A 27,194-nucleotide genomic window follows, 5' to 3' on the forward strand; every position below is an offset into this window, starting at 1 on the left:
AGGAGGTAGCATATGATCAAGAGCCAATGATACTGAAGGAGGAAGTCCAAGGTGCATTGAAGGAATTGGCAAAGAACAAGGCACCAGGAATTGATGCAATAAAAATTGAAATCTTTCAAGAAAGTGAGGTGGCACAGGATGCACTCATTCATCTCTGCCAAGAAATTTGGAAGACAATTGACTGAGTAGGGCTATGCAAATGTGACCCACTAGTGGGACTGAATAGTTTGCTAATGATGTAGATAAGGCACATGGCATCCTCGTCATTGTGGGACCCTGAAAATAAGGTATATGGATCCCTAACTTGAGCACTGATCATTTTTCCATCCTGCTAGGCTTAAAATGAGCCATCCCAGAGGTAGAAAGAGGCATCTCACTACCATTAAGAGAGAAGTGTCAAGAGTGGAGTATGTATTTTGGATCCAAGGTCCCTGTGCTGAGTCTCCTGGATCTAGGAGGCATGGAACTGTAACATCAGAGATGGTGAAAGACAGTGAGAGAAGCAAAGGCAGAGAAACAGTGGCAACGGAGACAGTAGAACCCAGAGATTGGCACGAGACAGAAGAGTGTGCAGTTTGGGGTACCTTCGACATTTAATTGGAGCTAAAGGACTTTGTAGTACTTGCCTGAGCAGGGCAGAGCCCAGAGGGCTGCATATCTAAGAGGCCAAGGGCCAGAGAGAGATTTGGCTGCCAGTAAGGCTGAGAAAAGGCTGTCCTGAGAAGGGAACTGTGTTCTGAGTATTTCTGATTCTGAATTGTAACCTGTTAATTTCCCTAGTAAAGTCTGTTACTAAGAGTCTTATGCGGCTATTAGAACAAATTACAGAACCCAGTGGAGAAATTCAGAGCGTCTGGGAGGGACAGTTGGTTTCAGAATTGGTAAAAAGTTTGGAGGCACATCTGACCTTTGCATTTGGCAGTTGATCTTGATCTTCCTTCCCCCTCACAAAGTTAGAGGCGATCACATGCCATTTGTACAGCAAGGATTTAAGTAGGCAGAGAAGACGAGGGAAAGTACATAAGGTGAAGAGTAAAACAGAAACCAAAATACAGAGGCTGGAATTGAAAACTACCATGCCAGTTTTCACAGTGTTGGATGTGGAGACCTTCTCAGAAGGGAGGCCCTATGTCAGGCCTCTCTATGGTGCATATTCATTCTACTGATTTGTTTCTGCACAACATCTATCAAAGGCAGGGTATTGAGATTTGGAAAAAGTTCTTCTTTGCATTTATAAACCAGTGGGTGGATTAGGCTATTTCTGAAACTGTTTTAGCTTAATCCTATATATAGGAGTCTGGGGACCCTTACCAATATTACATGCTCAATTGAGAGTACTTTAACACACTTAGTATTTAGAGAATCTATGTAGTTTTTAAGTTCATGAATACATATTGGACAAATATATGGGGCTCTGTGGTCCAGAGGTTGTGCCAAAGTACTTTCTATAGAACATTAGTCCTATGGGGGCATTCCATGAAATGAAGTTTCCATGGTCAATATCATTTTGGAAACACTATATACCATGTCCTCTTCTTGGAGAGGCACTGAACATATTAGCATGTTGGCTCTTAGGAGTCTTGCCAAAAGGAAATTGTGTTGACTTAGGTTAACTTGAGTTTCTAAATCTATTAATTTTAGAGCCCCTCTTTTTTCCTCCCTTAACACCTTTAACAGCCCTATCTTGAAGACCTGGATTCTGATTTTTTTGACACTCCTTTTGAAAATCATTTGACATCTCTATGGTAACATCTTCATATTCTAGATAGACATTTTAAATCCAGATGAACCTCATTCTGAAAATTAATGAGAACATTTGTCTATAGTCCAGAGAAAGACCCTCACCTTTTGAGTTTCTAATGGGGATACATGAAGTGCAGCATGAAGCACACATTCTTTAGGATTTGGTTCTCAAATATTCTAAAGAACCACTTGGGCAAGCTGGATTATGCACATAAATACTGGCAAATTCCTGGTTCTGAATAATTCCATGTGCTTGGTATACATGCCATCCTGATTCTTAACAACCAACTGCATATTTATCACCAGAACTATTGGATATTATTGAACTATTGTTGTTAAAAGCCATCAAGTTGTTTCTAACTCATAGCAACTCTGTATAGGGTTTCCGAGGAGCAGCTGGTGAGTTTGAACCACCGACCTTAAGGTTGAAACCGACTTTGCCATCCAGTGCACTATCCTGCAGTACCATACCAGGACTAGAATTTCCTTTTCTAGCCTGGTTAAATTTTCTTCTCTCTAGGTCAAATTCCCTCCTCAACAGGGAGCTTCTGACCACAGGGAGCTCCCACATGCAACCCCATAAATTTTCATGCAGCTTTCTCACCACTTCTGGCCTTTTGGATCCCATCCACATTTCTGTTTGTTGATAAATATATCTATTAAACTTTTGGGCTTTGCAGTTCATTTTAGGGATTACATCAGTTCTTTTGGTATTTTTAGCTCTCTAATGAATTCTTGTTTTCCCTGTATTTTATTGCATATTTAAATAATTGGGTGACTTAATCCTTGTCTTTTGAGATATATACCAACAGTTTTGAGTGATGTTTACTTATAAACAAGGAATGAAGTTATTCACCTTATCAGAAAACTTTTGCATCTACAGTTATGGATTCTTGTGTTGAAATACTTATGGATCAGCATAAAAATAGCTAGAATCCCGTCTCATGGCTTTCAGGAACCCTTAGAATCAAATTGTAATGTTTTAAGTTAATAATACTTTCTTTACTAAATAAAATACAAATTATTTATTTAAAAAATGAAATAAAAGTAACATCAAAATAACTACACACTCAATGTATTTTGCTCTTTTTAAAAAGTAAATTTGGCCTATCAGTTCCCATGATAAAGGTTTTTTTTTTGAGGATAACCAAATGCAAATCTGCTGCACAGGAACTTTTTAAAGTATTGAAGAGCAGAGATGTCAGCTTGAGGACTAGGGTGCGCCTGACCCAGGCCATTGTGTTTTCAATAGCCTCATATGGATGCGAAAGCTGGACAGTGAATAAAGAGGATCGTAGAAGAATTGATGCCTTTGAGTTGTGGTGTTGGAGGAGAATACTGAGGGTGCCATGGACTGCCAAAAGAACCAATAGATCTGTTTTGGAAGAAGTGCAGCCAGAGTGCTCCTTGGAGGCCAGGATGGCTAAGCTTCGTCTCTCCTACTTTGGACATGTAGTCCGGAGGAAACAATCGTTGGAGAAGGATGTCATGCTGGGTAGGGTGGAGGGTCAGAGAAAAAGAGGAAGACCTCCAACGAGATGGATCGGCCAGGTGGCATCATTGATGGACTCGGGGGTGGCAGCGGTGGTGAGGTTGGCCCAGGATCGAACATTGTTTCGTTCTGCTGTGCATGGAGTCGCTATGAGTCGGTTCCGACTCGATGGCACCTGACAACAACAACAACAACAAATGCTGATTTATATGAAGATAAATAAAACAGTATTGCCACAAAAATCATAGAAACTATTATTAAACCAAAATGGCAAAATGTGAAGCAATTGTTTCTTCGCATAGCCTCCATTTAGGTCTATTCACTTCTGAAGCTGGTGTTTCTCCGTCTCTAACCCTTCACTGAAGAATTATGCACTCTCTCTTCACCCCACAGAAGTTTTGACATCCTGACAGTACTCAAATCATGTTCCTTTTAAATATTCTTTGAATTTTGGGAACAAAAAGAAGTCTGAAGAGGCAATAGCAAGATACGGTAAAATTTCCCGATGCAATTCTCCTAGGACAGCACTTGCTACCCTTGAAGAATGAGCAGGTGCATTGTCTTGATGGAAACAGTGCCTTGATGTAACTTTTCTAGGCTTTTCCTCACTCTAGTGCATTTTTCAGTTTTCTTAAAATTTCTTCCCAATATGCCCCTATGATTATCTTGTGTACTTGGAGAAAATCTATCATGATTGCCACTTTGGCATTTCAACTGACCTCTCTGCTTTAAATTTAACTGACCCACCAGATCTCCTTGGAAGCCATGATTTTGATTGACCGTTTTTTGAAGACACTTTAATGAGACTAAGACAACTGTATCATTGAGAGAACTTGTCTGCATCCATCCACTGATCACAGAGACATGTTTAAACAGGTTTTGTTTGGAGTAAATGCATACATAATAGGGACTGGAACCCTAGTAACAATACTTTTTCATTTACCCTTGAAGTCCCAAACGAGAGTACTCTCAATATACTAAAGACCAAGAACTACATTTGATGCTTCGTTCTGTCATATTGAATGAAGATCAAATTCAGTGCTATGAAGAGAAGAGATCTTACATAAGTATCTATTGATTTACTTAACGTAATTGTAGTATCTTAAGGTGTAAGACAGTATTTAAACATTACATACATCTGCTAAATTTAACAGTAAGAGAAAGGTAACCTGAACAGAACCACCCATAAATCCATCTCTATCTCATGTGGAAATATGAGTGTAGGTATTTAGAAATGAAATGTCTGGGAAGTGAACTCTGTGGAACGTATGAAAGGAAATGTTGTCCAACTTTCCTACCATATTCCCTTAGCAGTAATTCGTGTTCTCTTAACTGCTTTATAATAACTTTTGAAATTATTATTATAGATTTGGATATTTGCTTCCTCAAGTAATAAAGAATGTTCTAGTGGTACAATTAATAAAATATGCCCATTTCTTTTTCTGTCCCTGGAGAGCCTTACCCTCTGGCCTGTCTTCTCAAAGGGAACATTTTTGGCCTTCACTGTTTTAAGATACTGACTAAGGCAAAAGAGAGGTCTTTCAGAGTGGGTACAACTTTTATTCAAATAAAAAAGGTTTTCCTAAACAATACTTACATTAGCTCTTAGGAGTCATTTCTTCCCGATAGGAAGGTTCCTATTCAGCCAGGTATTCCAGTGATTTATTCTTTAAATTCAAAAGAGTGAACTTTCAAAAATCAAGGCAAAGCCATGGACCTCCAGAAGCAATTTTTTATTCAATCTTTGTTTAATGATTTGTAAGCTTCACTTGTAAAGTGAGGAATGATTTAAAGCTTTCTTGTATGATTGGGAAAATAAAAAGCAGAAGTAGATATAGCCTTTTGATGAGCTATATGATATAAAATAAGATACTCAATGATATAAACCTGGCTATGGAAGCAGTGTGTAACACAAGTTTGAAATGCCTTCTTTCAATAAAAATAATCCATAAGCACCATAGAAAAGTATATGATGTCTCTCCCCCTTTCTTTTTTTAAAGCAGTATGTCTTGGAGTGGGAGAGGGCTATTTCTTTTCAGACCTTATTTAGGCTTTATTTCTTTCTACACTGTTTTTCTACACTGCCAAGCAGAACAAGTTATCACAAAACCAAACAAAAGGCAAGGACTCTAAGAGGTCATTACAGCTGTTTTCTGAGCCAACCTGACGTGTGCATGGGGCTCCCTCATTCCTCGGTTGTTACTCTTTGCTTTTTATGAATGAGAGGAAATGTTAGAGAATTTATTTTCAGAGTTCAATTTTATTCCAAAGGAGTCCTTATTTCTACTTGTCAATATCACGTGGCGCTCGTTCAATTAAAAAAAAAAAAATTAAATGCTTACTTAGGAGGTGTTGTATTTTATACAAACCTAATTTGATGACCGTTTTTAGCAAAATGGTTAAGAACTGAGACTCAAAAGAGAAATCCTGCCATTTGTTGGCTGTGGAGACTTGGCACATTTCTGCATTTCATTTTATCAGAGGTTCTTTATCTGTATAATAAGGTAGTAACGTTGTTGGAGTCGGTTCCGACTCATAGTGACCCTGTACAGCATTTCTGAGGCTGTAAATCTTTACGGGAGCAGAACACATCATATTTCTCCCACGGAATAGCTGGTAGTTTTGAACTGCTGACCTTGCGGTTCACAGCCCGATTTGTAACCACTACGCTACCAGAGCTCCTTTAAGGTAGTAATAGTACCTATCTAATGAATTGTATAGAGTATCTGGGTGGTGTAACTCACTAACTGCTAACCGAAAGGCTGAAAGTTTAAGCCTACCTATCTGGCCGACTGATTGGAAGAGATCCATATTTGTGCCCATTCCAAAGAGAGGTGACCCAACGGAATGCAGAAATCATCGGACAAAAGCTTTGATATCCCATGTGAGTAAAGTTTTACTAAAAGTAATACAGAAACGATTACAATCATACATTGACAGAGCATTTCCAGTGGTGCAAGCTGGATTCAGAAGAGGCTGTGGAACGAGGGATATCATTGCTGATGTCTCATGGATCTTGGCTGAAAGCAGAGAATATCAGAAAGATGTTTACCTGTGCTTTATTGACTACACAAAGGCTTTCTTTCGATTTGTGTGGATCATGACAAGCTATGGACAACATTACGAAGTATGAGTATTCCTGAACATTTAATTGTGCACATGAGGAATCTGTATATGGACCAAGAGGCAATTGTTCGAACAGAACATGGGAACACTGAATGGTTTAAAATTAAGAAAGGTGTGCGACACACTTATTCAACCTGTATGCTGAGCAAATAATCCTAGAAGCTCGGTTATATGAAGAAAAATGTGGCATCAGGATTGGAGGAAGATTCAAGAGACATGCAGATGATACAACCTTGCTTTCTGAAAGTGAAGACTTAAAATACTTATTGATGAAGATCAAAGAGCACAGCCTTCGGTATGGATTGCATCTCAATGTAAAGAAAACAGAAATACTCACCACTGGACCAATAAACAACTTTCTTATCAACGGAGAAAAGATTGAAGTTGTCAAGGACTTCATTCTTCTTGGATCAACTATCAACACTCATGGAAGCAGCCGTCAAGAAATCAAACAATGTATTGCATTAGGCAAATCTGCTGCACAAGACCTTTTTAAAGTGTTGAAGAGCAAAGATGTCAGCTTGAAGACTAAGGTGAACCTGACCCAAGCCATGGTATTTTCAATAACCTCATATGCATGCCAAAGCTGGACAGTGAATAAGGAAGACCATAGAAGAATTGATGCTTTTGAGTTATGGTGTTGAAAGAGAATATTGAAAGTGTCATGAGCTGCCAAAAGAACCAATAGATCTGTGTTGGAAGAAGTGCAGCCAAAATGCTCCTTGGAGGCCAGGATGGCCAAACTTCATCTCTCATACTTTGGACATATTGTCAGGAGAGACCAGTTGCTGGAGAAGGATATCATGTTTGGTAAGGTGGAGGGTCAGAGAAAAAGAGGAAGACCCCCAGTGAGATGGATTGGCAAAGTGGCAGCATCAAATGGGCTCAAGCATGGCAACGATAGTGAGTTTGGTCCAGGATCAGTCAGTGTTTCATTCTGTTGTGCAAAAGGTCGCTATGAGTCGGTACTGACTTGATGGCACCTAACAACAACAACAAGAGGCACCTCAAAAGAAAGGCCTGGAGGTTCATAAACAAGATAATAGACTTTTCAACTATTCCCAAATCAGAACAAAGATTGTTGTTGTGAAGTGCCACTGAGTCGGTTCTGACCCATAGCGACCCTGTATAGGGTTTCCAAGGAGCAGCTGGTGAGCTTGAACCGCCAACCTTGCAGTTCAAACGGCTTTGCAGTCTGGTGCATTAACCCCATATGGCTGTTTATTCCACTGAAAGGTTTTATGATTTTAGTGGAACATTGTATTTTTAAAAATTCCCTTCCAGAAGAAGCCCAACATTCTTAACTAAGGATCATATAGATCATGTACTTTTCTTAAGTACAAAGTTAATTGTTATAGTTGTAACAAAGGCTAAAACTCGAATAGCACAAATAAAAATACAGGAAGGAGAAAGTGAAGAAGTCAGTGGAAAAACATTTCTATACAATGTAATGACAACTGTGGCCCTGTAAAACACTTGTTTTCAACAAACCAAAGGTCACAAAGAGGTTTTGTTTATGTCTTCTGACACATATATGGATACAGATGGAGAAATCTAACATGTCTATAAGAGTCCTGGCATGGAGTTGTGGGTTAATGCGCCAGACTGCAAAGCCATTTGAACTGCAAGGTTGGCAGTTCAAGCTCACTAATTGCTCCTTGGAAACCCTATACAGGGTCACTATGGGTTGGAACCTACTCAGCGGTACTCAACAACAACAACTATACAAGGTCAGCAGAGAAATTTCTCTAATTGTCTGACATCATGTGAAAGCTGGACTATCAATAAGGAAGACCAGAGAGGAATCAATATCTTTGAATGATGGTGTTAGTGAAGAATATTGACTATACCATGAACTTCCAGAAGAACGAACATATCCTGGAAGAAGTACATTGAGAACATACTTTAGAAGCAAGGATGGCGAGACTTTGTCTTAAGTACTTTGAACATGTTAGTAGTAGATGCCAGTCCCTGGAGAAGAACAGCATGTTTGGTTTGGATTGGCACAGTGACCGCAACAATGGGCTCGAACATAGCAATGCTTGGTGAGGATGGTTCAGGACCAGGCAGTGTTTCATTCTGTTGTGCATATAGTTCTGAATCAGAACTGATTTGACAGTACCTAACAGTAACTTAGAAACTACCAGCTGTTCCGCAGGAGAAAGATGAGACTTTCTACTCCTGTAAAGATTTACAGCCTCAGAATCCCTGTACAGGGTCTCTATGAGTTGGAACCAACTCCACGGAACACCACCACCACCACCACTACCACCACCAACAAAAATAATGAGAGGTAATTGAAATCTATCCATCAGCAAAATAAAATGAACATCTATATAACCTATAAGCCTTTTTGTGGCTCTATAGTATAAGCACTGGATTGCTACTTATAAGGTTGACAATTCAAACCCACCAGCTGCTCTCAGAAATTCTTTACAGGGTCAGAATTGACTTGATGGCGCACATTATAAACTGTACATTCAACTTTCTTGGTAGATAAGAGGACTTGAACTTATAAATATGGCTCAGCCCATTTGTGGAGTTTGAGTGGTGAGGTGGTGCTTTTGCTTGTATAAGTTACATCCCACTCACTCTTCGTTAGTTACCAAGGACTAAAAATGTCATCCCAGGGAACTAAAGCTGGAAAAGCCCATTGTTGAGGTACTTTAAATGCAAGGACTTGCATCAGAAGTTAGTTTTCTTAAATTTGTCCATATAACAGATAATATAATAAGCTGAAAAGAAATTGTTCTAAGAGGAAAAGAAGAAATGTGTGTTTATGTATCATTCATGAGTGATTTTTCCAGGCATTGTGCTAATGACTGAAAGTCTAATAGTCTGTGAAGCACACTTTGCCCCTTCCTTCATGGAGTTGCATTGTGTTGGGGAAGGCAGCTATCAAACAAATAAACACAAAAACACCTAATTGTGGTGAAGGCTGTGAAGGACAAATAGAGGATGTGAAGACAGAGCATAAAGTTACACGTGGACAGATGGTCAGGGAGGACCTTTCAGATGGATGAGAAATATCCCGTCAAGTGTAGAATAAGGGAAACGCTTTCCAAGTAGAAGGAAGAATGTGTGCAAAGGTCCTCAGATGGGAAAAACCATGTATTTGAGGAAAGGAAAGACAACCATCACAGCCAGAGTTCAGAAAAGGGGAATGATAGCATATGAAGTTGAAGCAGTCAGGAGACAATGTTCCTGGCCAGTCTTCCCAATGGCAAGACTGCTTGTATCTCACCAAGTTGCCATGACACGGAGTCCCGGTGTGGCGCTGTAGGATAATTCACGGGACCACAAGGTTGCTTTGAACTGCAAAGTCAGTGGTTCAAATTCACCAGCCGCTCCTTGGAAACCCTATGAAACCCTTGGAACCAACCCAAAGGCACTAAACACCAACTTGATACCAACACTCGGGAATTATAAGAGCATGAGGATTTTCTAAAGCACTTGGTTGTTGTTGTTAGGTACCATCCAGTTGATTTTCAACTCATAGGGAGCCCCCTGAGTTTCATAGCTGTAATCTTTGTGAAGCAGATCACCAACCAAGTTTCTCTCCCACAGAAGTGCTGGGTGGTTTGAACTGTCAGTGTTTCGGTTTGTAGCCGAGTGCTTAACCATTGCACCACTGCCAAGTGACTCAGATTGTTCCAGAGAATGGGGCTCCAAACAGCTTTGAAATTCTGACTTAGTCAAGGTGGAAGCATTCTCATAGGTTTCTAATGCCCTTAAAATCAGAGAACTTATGAGTCTTACATAACTTGCATTGGTTTTTTTCATTCCTTGAGCTCCTATAGATTCTCAGATCCCCTAGCTTTAGAAAGTTATTAAACTGGAACCTCAGATGCTCTTAAAATAAATAAGACAAGTACAGCATGAAAATTGTTTGTTCGTATATCAAACATTTTGAGGGAATGCATGCCTTTGTGTAGACTCATGCCGACTTGTTCCCAGGGGATGCCTTTGAATGTCATAATAGCAATTCTGATATCTATAAATCATTTGCTATTTGGACAAGTCATGGCCACCACCTCAGTCACTAGATACATTTGTAATGGTTTATGTGAACACTAACAACAACCACCTAGCAACATACTGTTTGGTCATGTCATTTTTATAATACCACATGCGGTTTTGTGGGCTTTGGAAGGATAAATTCTTACTGTGTCTAATATAGCTTGAAAATGAAAAAGCAGATATTATTGGAGGCCAACTGTGCACAATACATGAAATAATACTGCATGGCATGTAACTTTACTTAAGAATGACATGTGGGTTTTTTGCTAATTTGTAAGTATTTTTCTATTCCATGAAACATGAATATATATATATATATATTCTGTCCTGCGTGGCATTTTATTCAGTACCTAGATACTAGTAGGCTAGTATTTGTTGAATGGATGAATGAATGGGTAGTTTTTAGGCAAAGTTTATCTCTTGAATTTCTTGTAACTCAAATAAACATCTCTATTTTTTTTTTTTTCTTTTTGGTTTTGTCAAATGTTTTATTGAGTGTAGACATCTGGAGTACTGTAAAACATGCAGTATCTGTAGATTCAAAAAGGAGCAAGCCACATTGTCCTCACTGTCAAATGTGTCAGGCTTGGCATACATGATGGAGATTCATGAAGCATCATGAGAGTAATACGGCTCCTGAAAAGCTTCTACAATTTGGAGGAGGGTCTTAATCACGTGAAAAGGACAGCTGTTCACATTTAGTGAACCTACATTTCATTGGAGGTACATAGTATTTGTCATTTTAAAACAAATAAAAATAATTTTGTTTGTAGAAGATTCTCACTCTGCCCCAAACTTTATTTGTCTCTCTAGGTTTCAGAAATTTTAATTAAAAAAAAAATTATAAGCCTTTTGGAAATTTGTTTAGAGCAATAACTGAAATTCACTTCTTCTTCGGTTGCTGAGGTGTGTTGAATTTGAAGAAGATAATATCTCCATCTTCAACAATATAATTTCTGCCTTGTTGTCTATACTTTCCAGTAGCCTTCACCGCATTTTCAGAACCTTCTTCTTTAAAATCTTTGTATTTCCTTACTTCAGCCCTAATGAACCCCTTTTCAAAATTTGTGTGAATCTTTCCTGCAGCCTGAGGCAACTTCATCCGTTTCCTGATGGTCCATGCTCGTACTTCATCTGGGCCTGCAGTGAAAAAGAATTCTCATTGGAGTGCTGCAAACCCAGCCTTAATGGTTGTTGGCAAGGCTCTTTGTGTCATGTTCGCTTCCAGATACTTCTGTCTCTCCTCAGCACTCAATTCTTGCAACTTGAGTTCCAGGGCCCCACTAAAATGAATGACCAAGGCACCTGGGTCACACTTGTTCACCCACTCTTTAATTTTTATCAACCATTTGTTTTTCTTTCTAATGTAGTCTTTTTCAGAAAGATTAACTAAGTAGACCATTGGTTTTGAAGTCAGAAATAAGTGTTTATTCAGAGCTTCAATCTCTTTGCCATTCCAGTCATGATAGAAGCGAACAGGTTTCTTTTGATCTACAGCCCATGATTTGACTTTGCACATTATGTCATATTCGGGCTTTAGTTTTTTATCTCCTCCTCTCACAGCCACCTTTTCTAGTTTATCTATAATTGCCCCAAACATTTCCTCATCTTTGAGATGAAGCTCTTCAAGTATTATTTCTATATCTCGAATAGGATCTACACTTTCATCAACATGAGTGATATCATCAACTTAAAAAGCATGTGTACGATGAAGGATTATATCACAAGCACTAATATGAGATACAAAGGCATTCCCCAGCCCCTGTGCATTGTGAGCACCTTTCACTAGGCCAGCAGTATCTATTACATTTAGAAAGGCAGGAATTTTGCTTGCTGGTTTGTGGTACTGGCACAGAAAATCAAACCTCTCATCGAGCACAGTACTCTGCTCTCATTAGGAGCAATAATGCAGAATGGGAAGTTTTCTGCTGAAGCCTGACTATTGGTTAATACATTGAAGAAGGTGGATTTTCCAACACTTGGCAATCCAACAATACCGATTTTCAGGGAGGTTCTAAATCTTCCAATGGTTGATGGTGGTTTAACTCCATCACCTCCCCTTTTGGGGGGCATCGTGCTCAGGATGGGTGATAACTCGGGGTCCCAGCAACAGCAGGAGACTAGTCAGCATCTCTATTTTTAATGGATAATTTTCCCTTGACTGTTTTAAATCATGAAAAGTATGAACTCTAGAGCAAAGCGAATTCTGTGAAGCGTTATTGCCTCAGAGAAGTCAACATGATGCAAAAGATTCCTTCCATTTATGCAGTATTTTAATTTTTTTATATATGTTACTCTACCTTGGTTGGTTCTTGGAGCAGCCCAAATTTTAGCCAAGAAATCTGATATTGGAAGGAACCTATATGTAGCCTCTCAAGCACGATGATAAGTTTATTTTATTATTCAACCTGGCTAGACTATCATGCTCAGTTGTTTGTTCACATTCTAGTCTAGATGTTGCTATAAGGGAATTTTTTTGATATGATTATTTCTATCAGTTAGCTTGAAGTAAAAGAAATTGGCCTCCACAGCAGGGATGAGCCTCATTCTGTCAATTGAAGAGGTCTTAAGAACAAAAATGGAGGTTTCCGAGACAAGAAGGAATTCTTCCTGAATACTGTAACATAGAATTTTGAGTTTCCAAATTACTGGCCTGTTCTATGGATTCTGGACTCAAGACTACAACATCAGCTCTTCCTTGAGTTTCCAGCCTGCCATACACATTTCTGGCGTGCCATCTCCCACAGTTCCATGAGTCAGTTCTGTAAGATCTCTGCCTATTTTCCTGCTCCCTTCTTCTCTATACACACACATACACACCCACACCCACACACACCTCTATTCTTCTGGTTTTGCTTGTCTGGGGAACTCTAACTAATGGAGATTTTAGTAATAAGTGTAGTTCTAGAGGAAGAAAATCTTAAGAATGTGTTCTCTGAATTGGTTCTGGGTTTCTGATATTTTACTTGAGTTAGATTTAATAGTTTTAGAAGCCCACTGTACTACTATTTCCAGCAGTAAATAAGCCTCTGATAACCCCTGGTGTGAGGTAGCAAGACCAAAACCGAAACTTACTGCCTTCAATTTGATTCCATTTCATTGCAACTGTATACAACTCCTGGTGTGGTGCTGTAGCATAAGCACTGGACTGCTAACCCCAAGGTTGGTGGTTCAAATCCACCAGCTGCTCCTTAGAAACCCTATATGAGATCGCTATAAATCAGAACTGACTCCAGACTCCAGAGCACTTAACAACAACAACAACAGCACAGAGTCGAACTGCTTCACAGGGTTTCTAAGACCATAAATCTTTATGGAAGCAAGAAGCCTCATCTTTCTCCTGTGGCTGGTGGGTTTGAACCACCGATCTTTTGGTTAGTAGCCCAATGCTTACTTAATTCACTGTACCACCAGAGCTCCTCTTTGTGGCAATAAAGATATGCAGAATATCACCATTGGATGCTTCAAATCGAATATTTAAGAGGCAAGGTTCTGAGTGACTGTGCATTTGATACCTCAGAACATTTCCCCAAGTCTCATCATGCTATGGCTGAATTATAATGCAAAGTGAATTCCCAACCTTCCAGGGTGTCTGGGACAGGAATGGAATCCTGAAAATTAGAATGGGCACATATGGACAGATCTTGAAGATGCTGGATCTTTTTATCAGTTGTTGTTGTTAAGTGTCTGCCCCGTGGGATCTGACTCATAGCAACCCTGTGCAGGGTTTCTGAGGAGCAGCTGGTGAGCTTGAACTGCCGACCTTGTGTTTCAAACCTACCTTGCAGTCCATTACATTAACCCACAATATTAATTACCTCATCTGAGGAGAGACACAGTTTTGCCAGAGAAAGCTGAATGACCTTCTTGGAGGTAGTTCCCTTTTAAGACACTGCTGATTCACCTTAAGATCCAGCCTTACTGCCCCTCTTTGCTTCTAGACCTATAACTAGATACAAGTTGCAAGAAGCCCCAACACAATGAGGTCCAACGTGTGACCCATGTGGAGGTGTGTTAACATTCCAGTAGAATTGCATGATTTTTCTAATTTTACAGACATAAATCTGGGGACTTTATATGGAAATGGATCTCAGAGGTGTGAGAGAATGGTAGAAAGAACATAAAGTTGGATCAGGCCAACTAGTTTGATAGAGTCCTACTAAGTGGAGGTTGCAGACTCAAATGTTGTAGTTCAAAGGGTTAGAAAAGGGTGGGTTGGTTGGTTGGTTGGAGTAAAATGTTGTTATGGTTGTTAGGTGCTGTGGAGTCGATTCTAACTCATAGTGACCTTATGCACAACAGAAGGAAACACTGCCTGGCTCTGCACCATTCTCACATTTATTGATACTCTTGAGCCCATTGCTGCTGCCACTGTATTTTTCCATCTCATTAGGGCCATCCTCTTTTTTGCAAACCCTCCACTTTATCAAGCATGATGTCCTTCTCCAGGGACTGGTCCATCCTGAAAGCATGTCCAAAGGTTGTTGTTATTAAATGTTGTCGAGTTGGTTCCTGTATCAGGTTTGCAAGGAGCAGCTGATGGGTTTTAGCTGTTGACTTTGTGGTTCACAGTTCAGTGCTGATCCTACACCACCACACCAGAAGTCCAAAGGTGGCCTACACTAAATATAGTTGAAATGCTAGAGCTCCCTTTGCATATTACACAAGGAGGTACCTAAAGGCTTAGGGAGATTGGAATAGTGGAATGGATTTATGATGCAATACTTGCCCATTCACTCTGGGAGTGTTCAGAGAACACACTTTCCTTAACCATGAATGAAAGGCCATGTCTGCTGTGGTGCTATAGGATAAACAGTAGACTGCAAGGTCCGTTTGAACCACAAGGTTGGTGGTTCAGACTCACCAGCTGCTCTTCATAATCCATATACAGTGTCTCTATGAGTCAGAACTGACTCGACGGCACTTATCAACAACAACAGGAAGAAGAAAAGGAGCCTTGGTGAAGCGGGTCAGACATTGGGCTGCTAACCACAAGAGTGGTGGCTGATGCCCACTTGTAGGAGAAAGATGAGACTGTCTGCTCTCATATTGACAGTCTTAGAAACCCGACTTGATGGCAGTGGGATAAATTTGTGAGGAAAGTCTGAGCATCCTAAAAGAGCTCTGTGGTCATGTTCTCTGTAGGTCAATAATTACAGTGGGAATAGCTTTCAATGAATTGAGATCCTTGAATGCAATGGGAATGGTTGGATCCTGGTGGTGTGGCAAGGGCCAGGTGGCTGCACATAATCACAAAAGACAAGGTGGGCATGCTTACCATAATGGACACTGGAGTCAAAGCAATAATCAAAATTATCTGACTCAGCCCTATGGTGAGGGCAAGTTGATCATGGTGTTAGCAGAAGTCAAAGAGATGATGGGCAGTCTATTAATTTTTTACTTTCACTGTATAAGTGGAAGAGTTCTAGGCCACAGAACCAGAAGTCTAACTTGAATCACCCAATCATGGCCTTTCAATCGATTCTCAGACTTGGACCAGTAAACAGACCCAGAACTCCTTGAAGAGAGGGCAGGTCATTCCCTTTGAATAAAGATCTAGCTATACAGCCAGAAATTTATACTGCGGATATTTTCTCCAGTCTTTCCTAAAGAGATATGTGGCCTTTTACCAGGGTGACTGTACACTGGGGAAAAGAAAATCATCAGTCTTTGAGGGGATTACTGGATACTGGCTCTGAAATGACACTAGTTCTAAGAGATTCAAAGGTCACTGTGGTTCAACAGTCAGTAGAGTTTTACAGAGGTCAGGTGTGAGTTGTAGCTTATATTTGTCTCACAGTAGGTCCAGTGGTTCCTTGAATCCACCCTGTGGCAACTCCCCCAGTTCTGGAATGCTTAATGGGAATTCAACAACTAGAAGAATCCCATAGTAGTTCCCAGACCTGTGAAGTGATGTGTTACTAAGAGTTGTTAAGTCAGTTCTGACTCATAGCGACCCTGGATAGGGTTTCCACTGACCTTTCACTTAACAGTCCAGAGCTTATCCTACAGTGCCGCATAGAAAAGGCTGAGTGGAGACTGCTAGAATGGTCTATATTTAGGAAAATTGTAAACCCAAAGCAGTACTTCCTTCCAGAAGGAATTTCAGAGATTATTGCCACCATTAAGAACTTGAAGTATGCAGGGCTGGTGAGCCTCATCACATCCCCATTCAACTTGCTATTAACCAGTGCAGAAAACAGATAGAGTTTGGAAAATGACAGTAGATGATCATAAACTTAACCACATAATGACTCCAGTTACAGTAGCTGTTTCAGATGTAGTTTCATTGACAGTTCAAATCCATCAGCTGCTCAATGGGAGAAAGATTGAATTGTCTGCTCCTGTGAAGATTTACAGTCTTGGAAACCCTACAGACTTGGGTCTCTATGAGTTGGAATCGACTCAATTGCAACTCATTTTTTTCCCCCCTCAATTCCTGTTACTAAACACCACCAGAAGCAGTTTTTTAAAAAATGCCCCCAAGCTGGTGAGACCAACAATACACCTACACCTCCCTACCTCAGACTTTGTTAACTCTTCAGGTTTCTATCATAATTTAGTTCACAGGATTCTTGGTTGTACTTCTGGTTCCTAAGACATCACACATGTCCATTACATTAATGATTTATGTTTATTGGATTAAGCAAAAAGTAACAAGTACTTAAGACTTATTTCTAAAAATTAGCATGCCAGAGGCTGGAAAGTAAATCGGATTAAAAAAATTCAGGGGCTTCAATATCAGTGCAATTTCTGGGGATCCAGTGGTATGGGGCACAGTGAGATATTCCTTCTAAGGTAAAGGAAAATTTCTACATATGGACCTTTCTACAGTTAAAAAAAAAAACCAGGCAATACACCCAGTGAACCTCTTTGGATTTTAGACACAGTATAATCCTCATTTGTCTGTACTACATGTACTACACTGACATATTTACTAAGTGACCTGAAAAGCTACTAGCTTTGAGTAGGATCTAGAATAAGAAAAGGTTCTGCAACAAGTCCAGGCTGCTGTATCCATTATACTGCTCCTTGGTCTATATGATCTTGCAGATCCAATGGGGCCTGAGGTGTTAGTGTCAGATGGAGATGTTGCTTGGAGTCTTTGACAGGCCTTTCTAGGTGAATCACAGTACATACTTTCAGGACTTTGGAAGAAAGTTCTGCCATCTTCTGAAGGTAATTAGTCTTATTTGGAGAAGCAAGGAGTCATGGTGGTATAGTGGGTTACATGTTGGACTGCTAACCCCAATGTCAGCAGTTTGAACCTACCAGCTGCTTAGAGAAAGAAGAATGAGACTGTCTACTCCCATAAAGATGTATAGTCCTGGAAACCCTAAAGGGCAATTCTCTTACATCCTGTAATATTGCTTTGAGTTGCAATCAACTTGATGGCAGTGGGTTTTTTGGTTGTTGTCTTGTTTTGATTTTTGGGAAGCAACTCTTGGCTTGGGCTGGGCCTTAGCAGAGATTGAATGCATAACCGTGGGCCATCAAATTACCATGTGGTCTGAGCTCCCCATCATGAACTGAGCACCATTTGACCCACCAAGTCATAAAATTGTATGTGCACCACAGCATGCCATTGTCAAATGGAAGTGAAATGTATGAGATCAGAATTGAGCAGGTTCTGAAGGCACAATTGAGTTACATGAGTAAGTGGCCTAAATGTACCTGGTTCCCACTTTTGCTACATTTTCTTCTCTCTACCAGCCCACACTGATGGCCTTGAAGTGAACTTTCTTATAATCATTCGACTAAGGAAGAGAAAACTTGGGCCTGGTGTACAGGTAGTTTGTATGATATTCAGGCATCACTTGAATGTAGACAGCTATAGAACTTTAGCTCTTTCCTGGAATGTTCCTAAAGGACATAAATCTTTTTAGTGAGCAGAACTTTGAGCAGTGAATCTGGTTGTTCATTTTGCTTGGAAGGAGAAATGGCAGAGATGTGATATTTTGCCTATGTTGTTATTGTTGTTGTTATGTGCTGTGGAGTTGGTTCCAACTCATAGCGACCCTGTACAGGGTTCCCGAGGCTATAAATCTTTATGGGAGCAGAAAGCCTCATCTTTCTCCTCGCGGAACAGCTGGTAGTTTCAAACTTCTGACCGTGAGATTAGCAGCCCAGTTCGTAACCATGATGCTACCAGAGCTCCTTTTGCCTATAGAATCCTTCAATATTCCAAGCTGAGATTTGACTTTTCCTTCAGTTCCCTCAGCTTGAAGAATGGTGAGCATGTTCTTCCCTTTTGGGTTTCTAAATCCAGGTCTTTGCACATTTCATTATAATATTATATAATGATGGCTAGGCACATACTTTGAATTGGATTTATCAAAGAATGTTTGGCTTGAATTGTAAGTGGATGTTGTGTTATGATACACTTTTGCTTAGTCTGTGGTAAATACGGTGATGGATGTGGATTTTAGTTGAAATTGAGTTGTGAGTAGAGTAGGGAGAGAATGTGGTTACTATGGAGCCTGGATACACAACAACAAGAATTGGAATGTATCAACGTACCACTGCTGTGTTCTGGTCACGAAACCCCTTCCAATGAAATGTCTCTGAGTGTGAAGTTAGACCAGGCATATTGGTGTATATGTGTGTTCAGGGGAGGGCTGATAATTGTTTTCTTTTGTGATCAGTTGTTTGTTTTCTGTATGCATGACAAGTGATTTGGAGTTACTTTCTTATAACAATGACTGGGAATATAGAGTCTAACAGTCTTCTTTAGAGTATAAACTCTGAGACCCAGGATTTTGGACTGTGTCATTAGAATGCCTAGCATATTGACACATAGCTTTCTAATGAATATTTGTTGAATAAAGGCATGGATCTGACTTTCATCCAGTGTATCACTTAAGCAATAGGACTGTATGTGGACAGAATGATTTACTGTTGTAATTGCTGTAACCATGTTTGAGCTAACCCCATCACAGTTACTCAGTGACAAAAGCTCATACCAAGTCAGATTTGGTATCTGATCCTTGTCTGCCCCACTGCGCAAGGGCACTGTTATCAGCGATGGTTATCTTTCTGACTCATCATAATTCATTATGAACTTATAATTGACTTTAGTTTAATTCTATAAGACAGTACACTAACTGTAGCCAATCTGTGGCTGAAAATAGGGGAGAAGAATGAAAAGAATTAAAATGAATTGCTTTGGGTAGTCTGAAGTGACGTGGATTAATAGGATTAATACGCTATCAATTTTCTTCCCTTGAGAAACATTTGTTCAACAAGAGATCTGGCATTCAGGAGAAATTCAAATTTGGGTGTGTGGCTTTTGGCTTAGTCTAACATCGTTGGAATGGTCTAAAGTAGATATTGTTTCTTTTTCCCCATGTCTTGTAGTAGCTTACTGAATACTCAAAATGACCCAGTCTCTTGAGTTTAGGGTTATCTGTTATCTATAGAAAGAACCCTGGTAGCTGATTGGGTTACCTATGGGTTGATAGCTGCAAGGTCAGCAGTTTGAATCCACCAGTGGCTGTGTGGGAGAAAGATGAGGCTTTCTGCTCCCGTAAAAATGTACAGCCTTGGAAACCTTATCCAGGTCACTCTGAGTCAGAGCCAACTCTATGGTCTCTGTGAGTCAGAGCTGACTCGGTAACATGCAGCAGCAGCCATCTATAGATTGATTATGAATGATCTTGTCAGTTATATTGAGAAGCCAATTTATGGAATGTACTTGGGGCAGCATCCAATATATGCTAAAGCATCTTAGAAAGCCCAAAGGTTAATGTCAGAGTGGATGCATTTTAGAGTTTCCAAAGAAAGGAGGGAGAGAAAGAGATGGATAGATTAATCTCTAAAATACAGTGGTTATAGCACATATTTCTTAGTGCTAGAAAACTGGGAACTTTGAACAATAGTTTTCAACTGCTTCAAGAAGTGTAAATGTCACAGTTGTTAGATTGTCAGAAACTAAGAACCATGGTATGGTGCTGTAAGATTAACACTGGACTGCAAACCACAAAGTCAGCAGTTCAAACCTACCAGCCACTCTTGGAAACCCCATGCAGGGTGGCTATACAGGTCCATGTATGGTGTTCTCATTTGGTACTGTCCCAGCTTCACAGTTTGTAAGTTTGAGGATCTGTCAGAGGAGTTGCATCTGGATAGACTGGAAAAGGGAGACAAAGAAAATTAAAATAAGATGTTGGATTGAGAAATAACAAAGGAGGGTGGAAATTTCAAATTTTCTCTTTTAACTTTAGAAACTGCCAAAAAAAAAAAAAAAAAAAAAAACCTATCCCAAACCAAAAAAAAAAAAAAAAAAACCCAGGAATGTCAGAATCCATTTTTTCAATTTCAAAATTTACATTCTGTAACTATCCACTGACTCTTGTTTCTTCTTCAAACCCATTATACAATATTAAACATATTTCAGAACTTCCTCTTCACTAAATAAGTGTAATATGTTAACATGAAATTATGCTATTGCAGCAAGTCTTGTGATCCAAAACATTTCAAATCAATTACAGGGCAGGTCAATTACTCTCTTGAGAAACAGGGAAGAATTTATTCCTTTATTCATCTCAAATTTATCCTTAGAGAGGTCTTACTTGGGTTGTGTCCTCTAATTGTTCATTCCATCTTATAATAGAATAACATTTGTCTTAAATATACTAATTGATTTTAGAATAAATAAGTTATTTATTTAATGAGCTCTTTTTTTTTTAACTTTGAGAATTAATAGTAATGATAAATTCCTTAATAACAATGTTTGCTAAAAAAAAAAAATTGTACCCTACGATGGTGGGGTCAATATAGATGACTTGGATCTAAGTGTGCATGGTTCTGAGTAATATCTAAGCAGTATGCATTGAGCAAGAGAACTACTTAAGAGACAGAATAATGAAGGAGCCTGGTGTATAATTTAATTTTTTTCCTTAACAGTTTGTGAAGAAATAGGATATAGTCCTCTTTATATATATATAATTTTGTTTTTGTTTTTTGGGTGTGTGTGTATGTTCATGTCTGGATCATTGTGGGCTGAGATAGGATGTATTGATTACTACAAAGAACCCTGCATTGAAGTCAAGATTGCTAAGAACTGTCCTCCCCCTCCATCTTCATAGTCATGAATTGTGGCAGGGATTCCTACATTTCAAAAAGCTAGTTTCTACAAAGTTGAGACTTTATATAACATAAAAAATTAGAAATTAGGAACTGTTTACCTTTCCTGATTTTTTGAGAAGCTGTGGAAATATTTGGAGTCATGGAACTAAAGTTTTATAGATATAGAAAGAAAAATTAATGATCATCCTCAAAATTCAATAGTAGATGAGAAGCAATCTTCTTCTTGTTGTTAAGTGCCATCAAGTCGATTCCGACCCATAGTGACCCTGTATAGGGTTTCTGAGGAGCAGCTGGCAAGCTGTGCAGTGCATTAACCCACAGCGCCACATAGCTACTTTGTGTTGCTTCATTAATGGAAGGATTCCTAAATTCAATTAACATGATATTTTTAAGAATTAATTGTCAGGAATTTATCTATTACAAGCATGTAAATAATAACTCTTTTTACAAAACCACATTATAGACATTGATGATGACATATAGAACAAGCTTCTCAGTGCTCCCAGAGAAATCCCTGGCCCTCACATTGTATTTGCTCTACTTGTCCTCATTTCAAAGCTGTACTTAGCAGTTGGGCACGTGGTCACTGAAAACTGTCTACAAGCTTTAACAAGTTGGATAGACACTTTTGCAGCTGACATTTTTTTGCTTAGAAATAAATCACAGGACACAGCTTGGAAAGCACATGCCTAGAAGTGGAACATTAACAAAGAATATGTCAAACCACAAGCACTTCTAGTCAATCCAAATCACAGTGTTGCCACACAAGCCTGAAAAAACCATTCCTCTGGTCAGTAATCCTAGACATTGTGTGGTCCGTGATGTCCAGGCATTCTCCCCGTGAGCATACTTTTTGGGTAGCCATATGGAAGTAGGTACTGTGTGCTCTTTACCTTGGAGATTTGAATTTTTATTCCTAGTTTTTCCTCTTTTTTATGAATGAACTGAAAATGAATTTGAGCCATTTTCCAATGTAAGAAAGTTTGATTTTAATGTCTCTTTTAAATAATCAAATACTTGAACCAACAGAATCACCTTTGATCATCCCTTCCATTTTCTGGGAAAAAATGTATATTCTAATCTTTAAGTTCTTCTTGTGGACTGTATGTACCAATACTAATTTACGTATTGGTATGAAGAGAAAATACTACTTAGGTAACAAGAATATAATAATGACTTAATTATTTTTTTCAATTGAATTGTAAGACTGCACAAACCAATCATTTGGCACCAACTAAAGATCATAAAGTCGACATTATAAACATACTAATCTTAATGGTGTATGCCAACTCCACATTGCTGTTTCAGCCAGCTCCGTTCCTAAATTACATAAATTCATGCATGATGGAGAGTCACCAACACATGAAATATAAAAGTAACAATGACACTGTTGAGTAATCACAAGCTGTTGATTGTAGAATCCCCAGGGAAGGAGTGGCAATGAGCATTCTTTGGACCACTTAATTCAAGAAAGAACAGGCTTTGTTTGTTTAGGAGGCTAGTTCATCAGTTTCCTGATTGCATTCTTATTGTGAATATGCCAGAATGTATTACAATGGATAAAATGGAGAGAAAAAATAAAGTATAATTTAAGAGGGCCAGGAAAGTGTGGTGGGAGATGTATGAATACCCCCTGGAATTAATCAGTGGTTCATAAACCTCAATTTCTTCTTCCTCTTTTTTTTTTTTTTTTTTCAATCTCAAGGAATGAGTCTCTGACTCAAGTTACATAGGAGAAAATATTAGTTGGCTTGAGAAAGGAACAACCTTGGTTCTCATAAATTTGTATACAGATTCCTTTATGATGGGAGAATTGTAATTAGTGATTCTGGTTCTTGAGAACATGACTGTGACCTAGTTATTCCTGTCCTGCTAGTGCTCATAGGAGGTACTGGCTAGCCCTGACAATAATGAATTAAAAGATTCCAGCTGGGATGTGATGAAAGCATTTTTGGGAATCTCTGTATCTTGGCTGGACTACATGGGTTATAACTTGGAGAGGCCTACGCTAGTAGTAGTATGTGACAGATTTATAGCTCAATTGATGTTGGGCACCAGAAAAAAAAAGGCTGAGGTTAAAAAAAAAATGACTTGAGAATTATGAGTTCTAAAAGAATCTGGAAGAGATGCTGAAAAAAGAAAGCATGAATTCCTTATATGAAGGGAAATAAAAATCATAAAGACTGGTGGGAGACATTGGGTGGGAAGCACAGTATCTTTTTTTACCTCCCTTTTATTCTTTTCATAGCAATCTCTTTCTTGAAGACCCTTTCCCCTTTCTCTGCTCTATAGTTCCCCATTTTGCTAGTCCTACCCAACCCACTGTTAGGTAGTTTCTAATGCTCTAGCTCTCCTGCTACTTATGCCTCATGAGGTCAGGGGATACTCCCCTCACCCCCCCGCCCCTTTTAAAAAAACAAAAAACTTTTTACTGTGAATTCATTGAAACTTTACAGCAAGATGACCAATTTATGTTCAACAAATCATAGACTTTGTTTCATCTCGATGATTGCAGTCCCCTCCTTCTGATTTCTGTCCCCCTTGTTTTCTGTTGGATTCTCAGCTCTTAGAAAAATTCCTGACATATAGTGGCCTCTCCATAAAAACTTGTTGGATTAATCAATGGCGTTACTTTTTGCCCTTGTCCATGGGCTCAGGAGTCCCCACGTCTCAGCGTACTTTGGAGCAACCAGCCCTTCCTTTTCTGTCTCTCATCTCCAGGTCAATGGGAGTCTGTGGAACTTGATTGAACTCAGCCCTCTTTCTCCAGTAGATCAATGTGGTTGCCAGCAAGCTTACATGCCTGCTCATGTGTTTTCTTTGAGTTTCAGTCTTAGAGAGGGGTTTGTCCTGAAGGGACTTTATTGCTTGCCTTGATGGCTTCCTGGCAAACAACTTGCTTATTCTTGTAGTAGCCAATCATACTGCTGCAAAGGTCTCCACAGGAGGCCTATTTCACTGGGCAAGTTGTAAAACCCCTTTTAGATATTCCAGTAAGTTATAGGCTGAAGATGGGCTTATAAGCTTTCTGTAATCATGTTTCCCGACATTCCTTTCTATCCCACTCAAGTGTCTATTTTAGAATAGTAGGCATTGGAAACCAATATTCATAAGACAGTCAAACATCTTACTATTATTTCCCCTCTTCAGACTATGCCTTGATCCCTGTATCACAGAGCCCTGTTGTTCCAAGGTTGAGCATGCATCACTATTTACCTCTGTCCCATTTAGCCCATGCAAACCTGTCTCAGTGTTCCCCTGTCTACCTTGTTCTTCCCCCTTCCCCTTGTTTACTTCTCTCCCCAACACCCAAACTATGATGTGTTTCCCCCTACTCTGTGCTCTACTGTCACCTCCCTTCACCTCCCCCAAACGCCCCTACCGCACCCCCACCAGTAACCAACAAAGAGTTTTTGTTTTCCCTTTTAGTATGAGTATCTTTTCTTAAGCTTTTACAATAATGTCTTCAAGATTCATCCATGTTATGTGGTGGCTTACAGCTTCCTTGTTATTCTTTAAGGTAGTATAATATTCCATTGTGTATATGTACCAAAGTTTGTGTATCCATTCTTCCATTGATGGGCACTTAGGCTGTCTCCATCTTTTTGCTGTTGTGAATAGTGCTGCTATGAACACTGGTGTGCATATATCTTCTCGTGTTATGGCTTGTATTTCTTGTGGATAAAAAGAGATGGGGATAAGATTCTTATGATTCAATAGTGAGTAATTGTTATCATGATTAATTGCGACTGTCACAATTGTAAATATAGAGGTTTTATAACAAAAGCAGGGGAGTGGTTAATCTTACAGTCCAGAAACAAAAGACCCTAGGGCCATTCAAGGGAAAAGAACACAAGTGGAATGCGAGACCTTATCCAGAGAAGCAGCCACAACAAAGTTGGAGGGAGGCAGAGATGGGGACATGGAGAGTGGAGGCAGCTGAGGACTCTAGATTCATGGAAAGAGAGGGACTGAGAGCCGGTGGCCAGGATGCAGGTTTGCAGAATGTGCCCTTTGGTTATATAAATTATTATATATGCCTGAGTGTTTAAAAAAAAAAAGAGCCAAAATGAATAGAGAGAAATACTGTTAACTGATGATACATGGAGGGGATTATAATCATTGTAATGAAGCAAAGTATATGATTTTTTTAATGTAAAACTGATGATCTGCCCTGTAAACTTTCATTCATTCACAATAAAAACTTTAAAAAAAAAAAAAGATTTGGAAATGGATAGTAATGATGACTACACAGCATTGGGAATGTATGAGGCCATTGCATTATACACTCAAAAGGGTTAAAATGATCATTTTTGTTATCTATATTTTGCCACAATAAAAAAATACACTGGGAAAAAAAAGATATTTTCTTATTTCAGTGAACAAACAGCAGTTTTCAAATGGAAGTTTCCTAATTGTCCCAGTCAGTTGCCATGTGGAAGCCACCCCTTACTCTTGATCTTTTCCATGTTCTTGTTTTTATTTTTAGTAATATTTTAGTGTGTTTTCAGTGAAGGTTTACACACAAGTTTAGGTTCTATTCAATGATTTCTGCACAAGTTGTTCAATGATATTGATGACATTCTTCACAATATGTCAGCATTCTCATGATTTCTCTTGTGGTTGTTCCGTTTCCATTAATCTAATTTCTAGGCTCCTTACATTTTCATCTTTGTTGTCAAGTAATTGTTGGCTGTTTTAAAGGAGCACAGTAGTGATAGGTTATATTCATTGGGATTTTTTTTTAAGTCAATTTGTTATTTAACTGCAAGGGTTAAATTCACTTCAAGGTGTGAAGAGCATCCCAGGGCATCTTCCAGTTGCAATCTGTCCAGTAGCTCGCTCTCTCTTTTTAAAAGAACTTGAGGTTCTCTTCCACATTGCTCTCCCATTTTCTCAGGTCCATCCTTTGGGGCCCTAGTTAAAATGGTTGGTAGTGGTAGCCAGAACTCTTGGTGTGTGGCACTGTGGGTTAATGCGCTGGACTGCAAGGTCAGTTTGAACCACAAGATTAGCAGTTCAAGCTCACCAGCCGCTCCTCAGAAACCCTGTACAGGATTGCTGTTGGTTGGAGCCGACTCGATGGCACTTAACAGCAACAAATGACAAGTGGTAGCCAGAGACCATCTTGTTTTGGTCTCAGAGTACATAAGGCCATGTTTACTGTGGAGTATTTGTCTTATAGATTAGTTTCTTCTTTGAATCTTTGGTTTTCTTCTTTCTCTTTTGTTCCCGACAAGTAGAGACCAATAGATGCATCTCAGATGGCCATTCACAAGCTTTTAAAGATACTGGTGGTGGTTGGTGGTGGTGGTTGTGTGCCATGGAGTCAGTTCTGACTCATAGTGACCCTGCATAGGATTTCTGAAGCTGTAAATCTTTATGGGAGCAGAAAGCCTCATCTTTCTCCCACGAAACAGCTGGTAATTTTGAACTGCTGACCTAGAAGTTAGCAGCCCGACTCATAACCACTGTGCTACCAGAGCTCCTTTTAAAGACTCCAGTACTGCTCACCAAATTAGTACACAAAATGTAACTGTATGAACTATATTAGGCTAATTGACAAATCAGACTATGGTCCTAATCCTTCAAACTCAAAATCCAATCTCATGAGGTGTTTAGATATATCTAAGAACACTGAATGTTTTAAAATTGGGAAAGGTGTGAGACAGGGTTGTATTCTTTCACCATACTTATTCAACCTGTATGCTGAGCAAATAATACG

The 27,194-nt window shown here is 39.3% G+C and overlaps 1 protein-coding gene and 1 pseudogene across 1 annotated transcript in view; one reads left to right on the forward strand and one right to left on the reverse strand.

Moving 5' to 3' along the window:
- FBN1 (fibrillin 1) overlaps positions 1 to 27,194 on the forward strand; it is a 321,082-nt gene that overhangs the window by 91,423 nt on the left and 202,465 nt on the right. The window lies entirely within an intron of this gene.
- LOC102819917 lies at positions 11,265 to 12,454 on the reverse strand (annotated as a pseudogene).

The sequence above is a fragment of the Chrysochloris asiatica genome, unplaced genomic scaffold, assembly GCF_000296735.1.
Source record: "Chrysochloris asiatica unplaced genomic scaffold, ChrAsi1.0 scaffold00004, whole genome shotgun sequence".
Lineage (NCBI taxonomy): Eukaryota > Metazoa > Chordata > Mammalia > Afrosoricida > Chrysochloridae > Chrysochloris > Chrysochloris asiatica.